Source organism: Anthonomus grandis, chromosome 2 (genome assembly GCF_022605725.1).
Source record: "Anthonomus grandis grandis chromosome 2, icAntGran1.3, whole genome shotgun sequence".
Taxonomy (NCBI): domain Eukaryota; kingdom Metazoa; phylum Arthropoda; class Insecta; order Coleoptera; family Curculionidae; genus Anthonomus; species Anthonomus grandis.
In genome coordinates, this window is record NC_065547.1 from 29770693 (window position 1) to 29785183 (window position 14491).

General features: G+C 33.0%; 1 protein-coding gene across 3 annotated transcripts in view; it reads right to left on the bottom strand.

Annotated features, from left to right (window-relative positions):
* Positions 1-14491, bottom strand: part of LOC126733592 (G-protein coupled receptor dmsr-1-like) — a 265160-nt gene that overhangs the window by 172773 nt on the left and 77896 nt on the right. Inside the window, exons 1-2 of one of the 3 annotated variants that reach the window (XM_050436942.1) lie at positions 5903-6025; positions 5664-5843 (exon numbers count right to left, since the gene is read on the bottom strand). The exons of the other annotated variants lie outside the window; for them this stretch is intronic. The gene's annotated coding sequence lies outside the window, so the exon portion shown is untranslated. Of the gene's footprint in view, positions 1-5663; positions 5844-5902; positions 6026-14491 lie in introns of those variants that run through there. 3 annotated transcript variants of the gene reach the window in all.

Below are 14491 nucleotides of genomic sequence, written 5' to 3' on the forward strand. Positions count from 1 at the left end.
GTAAGAAGTACCGACGTGATGACGACGCGACGCTAGGTCATGCTTTGGGATACTTATGTCGGCGGGGCAATAACTTATTATAAGTTATTTGTTAATTAATAGCTATAGTTTATTACTAGTGACCTAAGAGTTATTTTTCTTTAGAATTTAAGTTATGGTTACGTTAGTGTTTTTACATTTTTTAGTATGATCATGATGTTTACTTTTTGGGACGAAACCAATTTAGAAGGGACTCGCTCCTTGCCTTTCTTTAGGAAAGCATGTATTTTTGTTGTTCGTAACGTCGCAGTTTTATTATTAATATAATTTTTAATTTAATTATCGAGTTTTCTTACATATATATAGTCCAGTTCGGCCTACAATCTCAATATCTGTTTATAAATTCTTCAAATATATTATAAGGTTGGTTAATTACACAAGTAAGATATGCTTTCCTTGGTTATTTTCCCGCATTTTTTTCATTAAGTATTACCTCAACATGCTCATTTTAAGTGTCTTTTTGTCTTTAATAAGAAAAAGAAATCCTTTCTTATTCATGGTGAGTTTGTTGATTAAATAAAAACAAACGCATTTTGTATTTAAATTTATTAATGTTAAATATTTTAAAATTACCAGGTATGGAATTATATTATAAGGTGATTGCATTATATGAAAAGGATCTTTTATACATAGATGTTTTATGTAATGGGATGGAGAATTTGTTTTTGTTTCTGATATTTTGTCCATGCTTGCTTGTCCTTGGCAGAAATTTATTTTTAAGAGTATTCGAGGTGCTAATGGTATTGAGAAGCTTATGCACAAAGTTTTAAGGATGTAGTCTTCTACGGCTTTCCATATTTAGCCAGTTATAATAGATATTTATAGATTCTACAATTTTATGAGTAATATATGTATTTATTTAATGTATGTGGGTGTTTTTTAGTCAGTGTGATGTTCTATTTATATATATTTTTTTAATTGTACGGAAAGCGCTTTATGTGAGTAAGCACTAAACATCAAGAGGCTTTTTCTTTATAACACATTTAATAGTTAGTTTGTGTCTACAGATAAATAACTTTTTAGGCTGAAGATAAATATTGTCATAAATCATCTTAACACTCAATCGATAAAACATCAAAAATGCCCCCGCACATAACTCGTTTTAATAGTTATGATAAACGTCTTAACACTCAACTGTTTTACAACCCCTTCTCCATAAAATTTACGACCATAACTCATAAAAATGACAATAATAATTCTATATCGGATACAGTCGAAATCAGCGTTTATCGTTTAACATTTTTAGGTCAACGGCTGAACAAACTAATTTAAATTTAAACTGCTTGTTTTCTTTTAGGGAAGTTCGCACTTATTGTTTTACAACTCGAGCTTAACATCGAAAATTTCCATTAATGTTATTATTGGGTGAAAAGAGGATTTAATCTAAACCAAACCTAATCCCTTACATATTATACGTAACGGGCTAGCTACATTAAATTAAGGGCATACGAGATTACCTTTGGAATAAAACAGAATGGGGATATGGGCGTCGGACTAAATTGAATAAGTGACCTTATGTCGTTTGTCTTTTCCAAGGGTTTTCTTTGGATAGGGCCTTAAAGAGATTTATATACAGGATGCCCTCTGAGAGTCTAATGTAACATTTATAGGAAAATTGTAATTTATAAGTTTGATTTTAAAGGCTAGAGTTTGAGTAGGTAAATTAGATAGTTCTTCAATATACCTCACTGATATTTTGTGATTGACACTTCCTTAGATTTTCAATTAGAGCAATAATTCGTTTATTATATATAAAGTTGTATTGTTTAATAAAAATTATACTTTGCATTTTTCTGAAATGTGTACTATAAAAAATTTAAATATGGCATCATTTTAATTGAAAAAAATAGCTGAAAAAAATACTCACACACCTTTAAATTATTTAGAAAAAAATGAAAATGGCTTTCTCATTTTCTTTTTTTTTGCAACTTCGATAAAGTACGTCGAATGAGTACTCGTTTATTGCTATTTTTTTCTAACTACAGCAATGATTGACTTATTGTTTAACAATGTCAATTTAATGTTTTCTTTATAAAAAAATTAGATTTTTTCAACAAAAAAATATTTTTCTGAAGTGGAGTAGGTTATGAAATTACTAATTAAAGCAACAACATGCCGCGTTACCATATTTTCCAAATTTGCAATAAAATACTGTAGCTGCAAATTTGAATAAGCAGCTCTGCTGATTTTAGTTTAATGTCATAATACTCTATGTGGCCAAAGTAGAGAAAGAAACCAAGCAGTACCTCTAAGGTAGCAGTGATTCCAGCGAAGGAAGGTGCCGAATAAAGAAAAGAAATTTAATAATAATTATTAGTGCCAAGTGACATACTCGTATTAAGCGTCAAAAATTCTTATTTCGATAATAGCTCAAAAAGTAAAAAATATTTTCAGTTTTTTTTAATAAATTTAATTTACTGCTAGATTCTGCTATCAAAATTATACTGTGGCCTATACATTTTTGTAGAAAAATCAAGTAACAGTTTTTAAATCAAATGACGTCTCTTATCACATTTACTAAAAACTTTTGCCTATTACTGGATGCAGTATTTAAAAGCCCCTACATTTCTCCTTTAACCCAGCCCAAATTGAGCAAAATCGAATAAATTCCAAGAAATAATCCATCTTTTCTCAAAGAGACCGGCTTACATTAAACGGTAATGAACCAATCTCTAAGTCACAGGTCTCAAATTTATTAAATTAAAGTCAGAGGATTACACGTGTTTCGCACATACTAGACATCATCAGATCCACTTGTGTATTCACTCATAAAAAGAACGAAAAAGCAGCAGAGACCAACACTACATGATACAAGTCAAGGGTAGAAATTAAGTTTATGTAGTAACTAGTCTCCGTCCGTTTTTACCAATTTGAACTTAATTTCTACCATACAAGGGTATGTATGTTGTGCATGTAGTGTTGGTCTCTGCTTTTTTTTCGTTCTTTTTATTAGTGAATATACAACTGGATCTGATCATGCCTAGTATGGGCAAAACACGTGTAATCCTCTGACTTTAATTTAATAAATTTGAGACCGGTGACTTAGAGTTTGTTTCATTACTATTTAAAATCGGATAAGCCTTTGAAAAGTTATAGCCATTTAAACAATTACACTGTCACTACCGCCCCCTACTTTATGAAGGTCGGTACGCCAATGAGTCTTGGACCAAAATAATGGAAAATATTTCAAGGCTTCTAATTATGCTAAGAAAAGCTGCCTTAAGCTGACATTTTCCGGAAAAAAATACAATTGGATTATTGACTTTAATTAACTAGTGGCAAAATTTCGAACTTAAAATAATTTTCAGCATTTTCTCTTGGCCACTTTTATATTGTAAAAAAAAAATTCAATAATGTCAGATTGACCATTCCTAAGATATAGCCGCCATCCACGGTTAGTGAAACACCCTGTATACAGGGTGATTCATTAAGAATGGGCAATCTCTGAAATGGTGATACTACACACCAAAATATGTCGATTGAGCTTAACATGTCTTATACAAAAGTTGCAGGCTTACGAGATACAGGGTATTTAAAGTTGCAATTTTAATTTGATATTTCTTAATAATTTTGTGATTTTAAGCAATATCGTCTTGAAAATTGGCCACTTTATGTGTTTTGACATGAAAATTATGAATTTTGTGGTGAATTTATCATTATTTAGACAGGGCGTTAGTTACACCCTGTTACTTAGGTAAATTACAACATATCTTTTTTGCCTAATCAGTTATGGCTAAAACGACTAGAAAATCTAAAAAGCAGTTCAATTTTGAATAAAATGAATAAAAACGGTACTCTTGTTTATTTCATGTGTCTCTATCAGTTTTTAAGCTATTTGCTTTTTAAACATTCAGTGTAAAAAATCCTAAGCCACCGTTATTACATTGGCTTAATAGGAATTTATTCTTTTAAATTACTTATCTGCTGGATAACAACAGTAAAGACAACAAATAACAATATTAAAAGAAAACTTCAAAGTAAATGCTCAAAATGCCCGCCTTCCGCTTCAATACACTTTGTAAGGCGTCTCCTTAAAGATCTTTGAATATTAAATAACATTTGTCGATTATTTTTGATAATATTAGCATCTTCTTGAATTTTCTGTCGTAATTCTTCGATGGAATTAATTGAATCTTTGTAAACCATGTCCTTCATGTTTGACCATGTTGAGAAGTATAAAGGGTTTATGTCTAAGTATGGACTTCTAGGTGAGCAAACAAATTCATGAAAATGGGCAAAACAATTCATCCAGGTATCGCCCTACTGGCAGAGAAAAATGTGGCAGTCTTGCATAAACCACATGTTCCGCTTTATGGCTAGTGTTACATTTTCTAGTAGTGGGTTTAACTGTTGTTCAAGGAAGTTTAAATAGAGGGGCCCGTTCAGATTAGGACGTTCAAAAGGACCAATAAAAAAACCAGATATTACACCACACCAAATATTTACCTTGAATTCATACTGAAAATGTCGTTCCTTTAGAGCATGTGAATTTTCGGAGTCCCACAAATGATTGTTTTTCTAAATAAAAACACCTCGTCTAATAAACGTCGCCTCATCGGTGAAAAGAAGGTCATTCAGAAATTCCTGATTTTCGGATTGTTTATCTAGCATAAATTGTAGGCGAACTGGTAAATCTTTAGGTAGCAAATTTTGGACAGCAGTATAGTGATATGGACGAAGATTCTCTTTCTTTAAAATTCTCTGGATAGACGATTGGCTTATTCCTGTTGCCGCACTTAACCGACAAGTATTGAGATCTGGATTTTCCGAAATACGAGCTAAAACCTCTTCTTCATCATCGACGTTGATATTTGTTAGAGCATTATTTAAGGTTTTAGGACGAAAACACCCTGTTTTGCCTAGGCGGGTATAAATACGTCTGAACAGTTTGTGATTGGGTTGTCTTCGATTTGGGTATAATTCTAAATATACTGCTTAAAATCACAAAATTATCAAATACCCTGTATCTCGTAAATCTGCAACATTTGTATAAGACATAATAAGCTCAATCGCCATATTTTGGTGTGTAGTATCTCTAGTTCAGAGATTCCCATTCTTAATGAATCACCCTGTATAAAAGGTATATGAGAAAATTAAAAAATTATGTACAGTATTGTGCATAAATATAGCAACAAGCGATGTTTTCAAAAATATTATTTGCTCCTTTATTTATTCCATATTATTTCTTTACTTTTAAGTACACGCCTCTGTATTATTTATAAATATACCGGGTATCATAAGAATGCCAATGCAGAGTAAGGAACTTCATGTTTGTTTATTTAGACAATGTGCATAAATATAGCAACATTCTTGTTTCGCATTTATTTTATCAGTTAAATATCAATTTACCTGCTGTAAAGTTGTTATTTTTGAATCTCAGAATTAACTTAAAATGGGTCGCTCAAAAACCGTCTCTGGTGATGTTGTTACATGCAGATTTTGCCCTAAGCATGTAACATGGGATTTTATATAAATTCGGGCAGAAGTTTATGGGTTTTGGTATCGGTTTGGAAGGGTTGTGTGATTTACAGTTTTATAAATGGAATTTGGGGTTTGATAGCAATGCAATTTATTTTTTTTAAGGCTTTTGGGGTTTGATTATTTTTAGGAATGTATTTACCTACCCTAGCCTGTTAGCACACCTCTGTGGTGTTAGTCGTATTATGTTTCCTGAGTCCCTATTCATGTATCTGGTGTTGGGAACTTTCTGACCTTTGATTTGTTTGTCAAGAGTTTCTATGAGGCCGGTATATGTCTGGGGTATGGAGGGACTTCTAGAGGGTGCTGTTGTGCCACAGATTGCGCTATGAGTGGAGTAAATAAGATATTTTAGATGGTGATCCGTTAGTGTAGGAAAACTTACAAATACTTTCTTCTATAGCGGAATCATATTGGGCAAGGTATCCCCAGTTTTGCTTGCTATATTTCCCTTCAATTCTTCAAGTTAAGTTTTAGTAAATAAACGTTCCTTGACATCTGGTTTCTAACCCTACTAGCCGATTGACAGTAATGACTATTGACTGTTGTGAAGGTTTGGCAGCGTTGCTGTTTCCCATTAAAGTTTGGTTTCCATTTGGCGGATGACGGAGCGTCATAAATCAGGCAGAGCGACGTAAGAGAAAAATTGGAATTTCGTAGCCCTGTTGGGAAAATTTTGTTAGTTTTCCATGTTTTAGTATCCGAGCAGTATCATTTTGCTGTGGTATTGCGGAATTTCTATTTTGATAGAGTGAGGCTCCGCGTAGTTTGCACCAAGAGGCAGGGTCAGATGGTGTCGAAGAGAGAGAGTGACAAGTGTCACCTGTCACTGTCTGGTGAGTTGTCAGTTCCTTGTCCAGTCTGTAGCCATCCCGTTATCAGAAAGAACAGTCTACATTTTGTGGTTTAAAAAAAAAAAGGAAAATTTAAGTTCATCTTGCCGGTAATTCGGTTGAATGGAAAAATATTCCTCCCAAGTTTTGGGGTTTAATTTGATGAATGTCTAGTGGGAAGTTATAGCCGAGAGGATTTCGGATTGACCTGATATTTTTGGATTTGGTCGGCTGCTCCCACACCATTTATGGGATTTTGAAATTTTCTAACCACAAAACGAGACTCTAGGCCTCGCTCACCACCTTAGGTATGTAGCAACATGTTGGTAATTGCCATAGAATTGATTGTGTGTTTATTTTACTGATTTTTTTGTCCTCTATTTTAGAGGCCTCTCCTTTTTCTCATTCTCTCCCCTATTCTCTGGTCTCTTCCTATTCTCTGGTTTCTTCTGGTCATCCCAACACTGTTGGAAACCGGATTAATTGAGCCTCAACATAGCCTGGACTGAGCATGTACTGTGGCTCTGCGATTTTGGATTGGAACTTGCCTGAAATCGACTTGCCCATGTGGTCGTTACCTTGGTTGTAGCTGACTGGTTCCAGAGCTGTCGAGTTAAGCTACCTTAGCCAAAATACACAAGAGATTAGAGGACACGCAAGTTTTTGCACATTTTATTTTATTTTTCTCTTATTGAACGGTTTGATTTAGGGTTGGGGATTGATTTATTAATTTGAATTTTATGGGTTTATTTTCTTTTATGTAAAACAAAAACGTTAAGGGGTTCTTGCTAAGTCTATTAATATTAACCTGAGGGTTTTCATTTGAGTCGAGCATCAACATAATTGATTTTGACATTGAGCCTGGATCACCTTGTAAGGGATCGGATGTTTGCTACAAATAACATATTTAGCCATAATGTTGGTTGTTGGTTAACAGGTTTTATTGCACCAACATACCATTAATAGACTTTCAAATTCGAACCTTACTATTTAAAAGTTTTATTTAGATTAATGTGACTTGACTAGAGTTTGTAAAAGGTATTTTAGGGCCAGTGAGGTATTGTGAATTAGGCTCCAAACATATACTTCTTATAAACAACAGGTGATCACGTTTTGGATTTGCCCCTTGAACAGTAGTTCAATGCGGATTTGTTTTTTTTTACTAATTCCTCGCCTTAAGCATACCTCAAGTAACTCTTAATTCTTTTATCAATTTTTTTTATTTATTTAAAATTACTACAGTATTACATTTTAAATAATTATCTAAATTTAAATATCTCAGTGGAATTTAATTTTTTTAATACAAATGGAAGTGACTATGTAAATTCTTGGATGATTATAACAATCTGGTGGAACTATGGATTGTTATTTGAGTTTTTCCCAAATTATTTTCAGCTTTTAGGATCTAGGTACAAGCATAAATATAGGTCATCATTTTCTTGATTAAGGGGGGCTTATATTACCATCATAATATATCAGGGTTTGGTGTAAAATATTTAAATCAAGTGGCGCTCTTATTAAAATTTCTCCCACTACCTTCTCCACTGTCTAAAAGCTGGCGGCCACCAAATCTCTGAATCTTTTAAAACAAAATTTGCTTGTCTGGACTTAGTAATTTTCTTGTGGTTGGATGGTAGGTATAACTCACACGGGTTGGAAATAAATTGGTTTGAAGCGAGTTACGCGCTAAAATGTAAGAAAAATGATTGTGGAGCATTACAAAAATGGTGTAAGGCAGAGTGACATTGCAAGAAGCTTACGGCTTCACAGGTCAATCGTATCCAGAGTTTGCAAAAAATTTCGCCTTACTGGAACTGCACCAGCGCCCATTCCTGGTAGACCCAGAAAAACAAATTTGAGGATGGATAGGCAGCTGCTACGAATTTCCGAAGAAAATCCTTTTTTGTCTTCTTCCCAAATTTTGGCAAAATTAAAAGAGGGAGGAGAAGTAAACCTTAGTTCCAGTACCGTAAGGAGAAGATTGATGCCAACTTATCTGCTTATCGCCCCGCCAAAAAACCGTTACTCTCAAAGAAGAACGTCAAGGCTCGTTTTCACTTTGCCCAATCTCATGTCCACTGGTCTGTAGCTGATTGGAAGAAAGTCGTATTTAGTGATGAATCTAAATATAATTTATTCAGGACTGATGGAGTGATGTACGTCAGATGCCCCAGTGAACAAAGATTAAACAAAAAGTACATTTTCCCCACAGTTAAACATGGAGGGAGAAATATTCTTGTATGGGGATGTTTGTCGGCTCGTGGCATGGGACCCATAGTAAGAATAGTGGGCAAAATGGATCGTTTCATGTACAAAGACATTCTGCAAATACATTTAGTGCCATATATGGATGGATGAATCGCCAGACCTAAACCCTATAGAGAATTTATGGCATTATATTGACACCAAAATCAGGCACCTAACATGCTCTAATACAAATATTCTCTTTGAAATAGTGGAAAAGGCTTGGAAAGAAGTGAACAATGACTATATTATGAAATTAATTGAGTCCATGCCAAGACGATGTGCAGATGTTATAAAGGAGAAGGAATACTACACGAAATATTGAATTGATTTTAATTTAGTTGGATTATATATCAAAACTATTTTTTGTTGCTATATTTTCGAATAATAAATTTGCATAAAACAATTTTGTGTTTTATTTATTATGATACAAAAAATATGATAATATGAAAATATAAACAGGCTCTAACTATTCTTGAAAATAATATATAAACCTTACTTATAAAATAGATACTAAAAGATATATAACAGAAAAGTTCAATGTTACTATCTTTTTGCACAATACTGTATATGCGAAAAAATTACAACCAAAGAGAGCAATAGCATTTATAAATATAACCTGTATAAATCCTAAATAAAAGGTAAACACTTTTAAACAGAAATAAACCTTTTCATGAAGCAATCGACATTAAAAGCTTTAGATCCGGACCTGTACAGCTGAATACCTGTAAACAAGCGCTTGAATATTATTCCGATGAGGATTCGTTCGAGTGAATTATTATAATTATTGAATTTATTATTGTAAAATGTAAATTTGTATTTACTTATTGTTAAAAATCCTAAATTGCAAGATATATCAACAATAACAGTGATTTGATTATGGCTTTCTTCAAGATCTATATTAATCCTAGAAACTTAAGGGTAAAAAAGTGTTATGAACACAGCTGCAAATGGACAAAACATGGTGAGAGTTATGAGGAATCCGAATGCAATTTCCAATAGAATTGATATTTTTTCAGGTTCAACAACGTTCAAATAACGTGTATTGACTGTATGCTCGAGAGCAGATGCGTAATGAGGCATTTTCGCACCTTACTATGAAATATGGTGGTGAAAAAAGTTGAGGATAGATGGTACCCTTTAGTCAATTACCAGGGCCGTACTAAACTTAAAAAAATTGATTAAATGATATTTATGTAGGTGCTCTCTGCTATGCATTAATTAAAAAATAACTTCAAATAATCAACATAGCAATTTGATTATTCACTTGTGGAAGTTACTACATCATTCGGTTTGCATGCAAATTGGGTTTTAATTTGTTTATTGAACCATGAAATTCAGTTAGTTTGGGGGCACGCGGATCTACGTGGGCAATATTCGATTCCCTTATTCGTAGAGGAAATTAGGTAGTTTTACATGATGCGGAACAGAAAGTTTTCGCGAAAATGACCCCGACGGAAGTTTTCATGGCAAGTAAAACATTTTACGGCCGGACGTTTAAATTTAATTTATTTGTTTTCTTAAAATGGTGTGGTTTGGTTGCAAATGCCAGGAGCACATTTTTGCGAAATTTTACTTAACAAATTTTTTTATGGAAGGAATTTTTTGGAATAAGAGTATAAAGCAGTAATACATTTTATAGACGTTATGATCAAAATATTATCATGGTTAAATCAATATTGATATGGTCAAGAGTTACGGGATCGGTTAAATGAAGGCAAAGTTGCGCAACTAGGAGCTTAAAAAATTACGTTTATCCGTCATATTTTCATTTTGGACATTGCATTTCGTTCTCAAATTGTCTTATTGACCCTCGAGGTGCATTATTCACCTTAAATAAAAAGAACAGCGGTTATTCGTCGGCCATACTTTTTTCTTGGTTTTTCCAAACTTCCATAGTTTCCTACTTACCATTTAAATAAAAAAAATATATTTTTTTAGATAATACCTGTAACGCATTATTGGTTTTGAAAGTATCAATTGAATACAGGGTATTTCTTAACTTTGGTTCATATATAAAACAGAGTTGATGATATATTCCCAGATAAACTTGTTAACAAATCCCATTGATATAATCCCATTAAGTTCTTATGGGAAGTACTAGAAGGAGTAATCGGATATGCAAGTGCAATACCTCATTTTAAAGGCAATTTACTCTTTAAAATAAGAAAATCCTATATGGCGCCCATAAGAAAAAATAAAGTTGATGATGATCGAAAAAAAAAGAAACGTTTAATTTTTTTTGCGTCATGTTGTAGAATATAAAAATTGGCAATGGAAAACTGTTTTTACTTTTCCGATATCTCATTAAATAAAGTCGGTAGAAGGTAAAAACGATTTTGACAAATTTCGGTTTTTTTGGATATCTTCGGAAGTATCCAGAATTTTCAAATTTTTTAAACATCATTTTATTAAGCTTCAAATTGCGCAACTTTGTCTCCATTTAACCGACCCCGTAACTCTTACGGTTTCCAAAATCCCAATGGTCACCCTCGAATTTGGGACACTGTACAGGGTGGCCAGATAAGAATGCAAAGTGCTGTATTTTGGAAACTATTTGTCATATAGACTTGGTAAAAAATGTTATGACTAAAGTGGCCAAAAGAATACCATGGAAAATATTTTCAGATTTTTAAGATATTCGCCAGGGGGCGTAACCGCCATCTTAAACTTTTTAAGTGATTTTTTTTTGAAATCTACCTAGTAAATGTTACGAAAAAATATATGCTTTTTAAAGCTCAGCTTTACTAGAGTAATTTTTATTTAACACTTTGTGACGTATCTATTAAAATAAAGTGGTGGGCGGTAATTCAATGTTTTTTTTAAATAAACAGCTGTAACTCCTAAACGACTGAACTTGGTCTCGTTGGAAAAAACATTTATAGCTCCATCAAATCCGCTTTATCTGTGATATGTCTATTTCTTAGTAATACCGCTAGAGCGCGTTTTTTGATTTAATAACAGAAAATTGCAAAATTCTCTAAAAAATTAAATGCAATAATATGACTTTTTTTACATAAAAATGTAGTGAAACGATAGCTAAATAGGCCAGTGAAACCGTATCTCGATATCTTATTCGTAGCCTGAAATATCGAAGAAAAAATATTTAGTTATGATATAATTTTAATAAGACGCTATTACACCGATATTTATTGTTATTTATTTGTCTTTTTTCAAGGTTCAATAATAAAATTTCTTAATTTAATAATTTTTAAATATTCTTTGTTCAAAAAGTTAAAAAAAAAACGCGTATTGGCATAATAACAAAAATTACCGATTTTGAAGTAAAACTAATGCCTCCTTAAATGCTCGAACTATCTTCCATCAAACTTAATGCATTGTTGGAGCCGCTTATGCGTGGACATTATAGCAGCTTCAATTTCTGCTTTTGACAGCTATGATGTTGACAGCAATAAATGTTTTTTCTAACGAGACCAAGTTTGTTAAAATCCGTTCAGTCGTTTAGGAGTTACAACTGTTTATTTAAAAAAAACATTGAATTACCTGCCATCACTTTATTTTAATAGATACGTCGCAAAGTGTTAAGCAAAAGTTACTCGAGTAGAGCTAAGCTTTAAAAAGCATATATTTTTTCGTACCATTTACTGGGTAGATTTCAGTGAAAAATCACTGAAAAAGTTTAAGATGGCGGTTACGCCCCCTGGCGACCATCTTGCAAATCTAAAAATATTTTCCACGGTATTCTTTTGGCCACTTTAGTTATAAAATTTTTTACCGCAAGTCTCTACGACGAATAGTTTCCAATAATATAGCACCTTGCATTCTTATCTGGCCACCCTGTACATTAGGGGGCGGACCGAAAAAGGCTGAAAAAATTTTTTTTTCGAAATTTTATTTGGTATAGTGAAAAAAAGTTGTGGAATGGTTTAAAAATAATGTTGTATTTTTTTCAAAATTTTAAAATTAAATTTGACCGCGCCCCAATGACCTTAAAATAAAAACATTATTTTGGATTTCGTATAACTGTAAATAGTTCATAAATAATATATTTAAAACACCAATAAAATAACAAAACCAAAAATCCATCAAAAACCAAATTGTGATATCGAAATAAAGATACAAGGAATTTATTTTGATGGAAGAAAAGATCAGACTATGGTTTTAAGTGAAGGACGCCGTGTTATCAGACAAGAAGAACACAGCTCTTATAGAAGAACCAAAAAGCAAGTATCTTGACTATTTAACAATTAAAGGATCTGGAACATCTGCCAATATTGTAAAAAGTATGATTTTTTGTTTAAAGGCCAAATCAATAAGTTTAAACTCCATTAGGGCAATCGGTTGTTATGGTACAAATGTTACCACGGGCTGGAAAGGTGGTGTGATTAGATTAATGGAAAATCAGATTGGAAAACCCGTCCAATGGCTGATATATTTGCTTCACGCCAACGAGTAACCTCTTCGATATTTGTTGCAAGCTTTGGATGGAAAAACTACAGGGCCACATTCACTTTCAGGACCCATTGGATCACTTTTGACAACTTGCGAGCCACGACCTGTTCAAAAATTTCATTCAATTGAAACTGATTTACCTGAAATAAATAAAGAAGATCTAAGTACTGATCAGCAGTACTTATATCAGATATGTTGTGCCATTAAAACTGGAACTTGTTGGGATACTCTAAGCAAAAAAAATCCAGGAAAATTAAATCATGCTTGATGGTTAACAATGGCTAACAGGGTATTACGTTTATATATACCAACCAGTAAACCTTCTGACATCTTGGTCGTTTTATCAAGGTTTATTATGAAGGTTTATGCACTAATGTGGTTTCATATCAAAACGAAACCATTGTGCCAGTATGGAGCGCAACATTTATGGCAATCTATAATTTTGTCTCGAGAATTTTCCGAAAACATAAGAAAATAATTGATAATGTCATAAGCACTAACGCTTACTTTGCCCATCCCGAGAACATTCTGTTAGGAATGATTACTGACTCGCGGAGTCATATACGAGAACTGGGGCTTCGTCGAATTTTAAAGTCAAGAAATGCTAAAGGTCAAGAAAATCTAAGAGTTTTTAAAATACCTGCTCTCAACTGGAATTCCAAAGACTACACCGATCTTATAGACTGGAACAGATGCATTGTGACTGAACCTCCTTTATTAATGGACATTTCAAATGAGGATTTGACGGAAGCAATACAGCAAAAATCGGTCATTATGTTAAATAAATTTCCATGTCACACTCAAGCTGTGGAGAGATGTCTTAAAATTATCACTGAAGCATCAGGGAAAGTTTGTGGCCATGACAAAAGAGATGGCTACATTTGAGTAAAATTTGAAGGTAGAAGTGATCTTCCATCATATGAAAATAAGGAAGAGTATTACAAATCAAAGAAAATTAAAGTTAACTAAGTAAATTGCATCTTTTCTAGATTATTAAAGAACCAAAGGGCACGGTGGTGTATAGAAAGGGGGGTTGGGTTTGGAACTCGATTAAGCAGCCACCTCCTCGTGGTGAGTTCTGGGTTGAGAAATTGATGAAATATGGTATACTTTACCAAATAAAGCCACCTGTAATAAAACTTTTCTAGAAATTTTCTTTATCAAATTCTCAAGCGAAGAGCTGCTTTTATATACTTAAGGGATGGGGCGTGGTGAAAAATAATTTTTTCGCTTTAATTTTTTTTGTGGATACTTTATACGTCAATACCTAAATTTTAACTACTATACAAAAAAAAAATATGACCTTGAAATTTTGACCCTTTTAAGGACCGGGGGGCGCGGTGAAAAATAAGAGGAAATTAAATTTAAAAAAAACAGGTAAATATTTTTTCATGTCCTTCCACTTTTTAACACTATAAATACATTTTCAAAAAAAAAATTCTTCGGCCCGCCCCCTACTGTACATACACTCTCACGAGATGTGT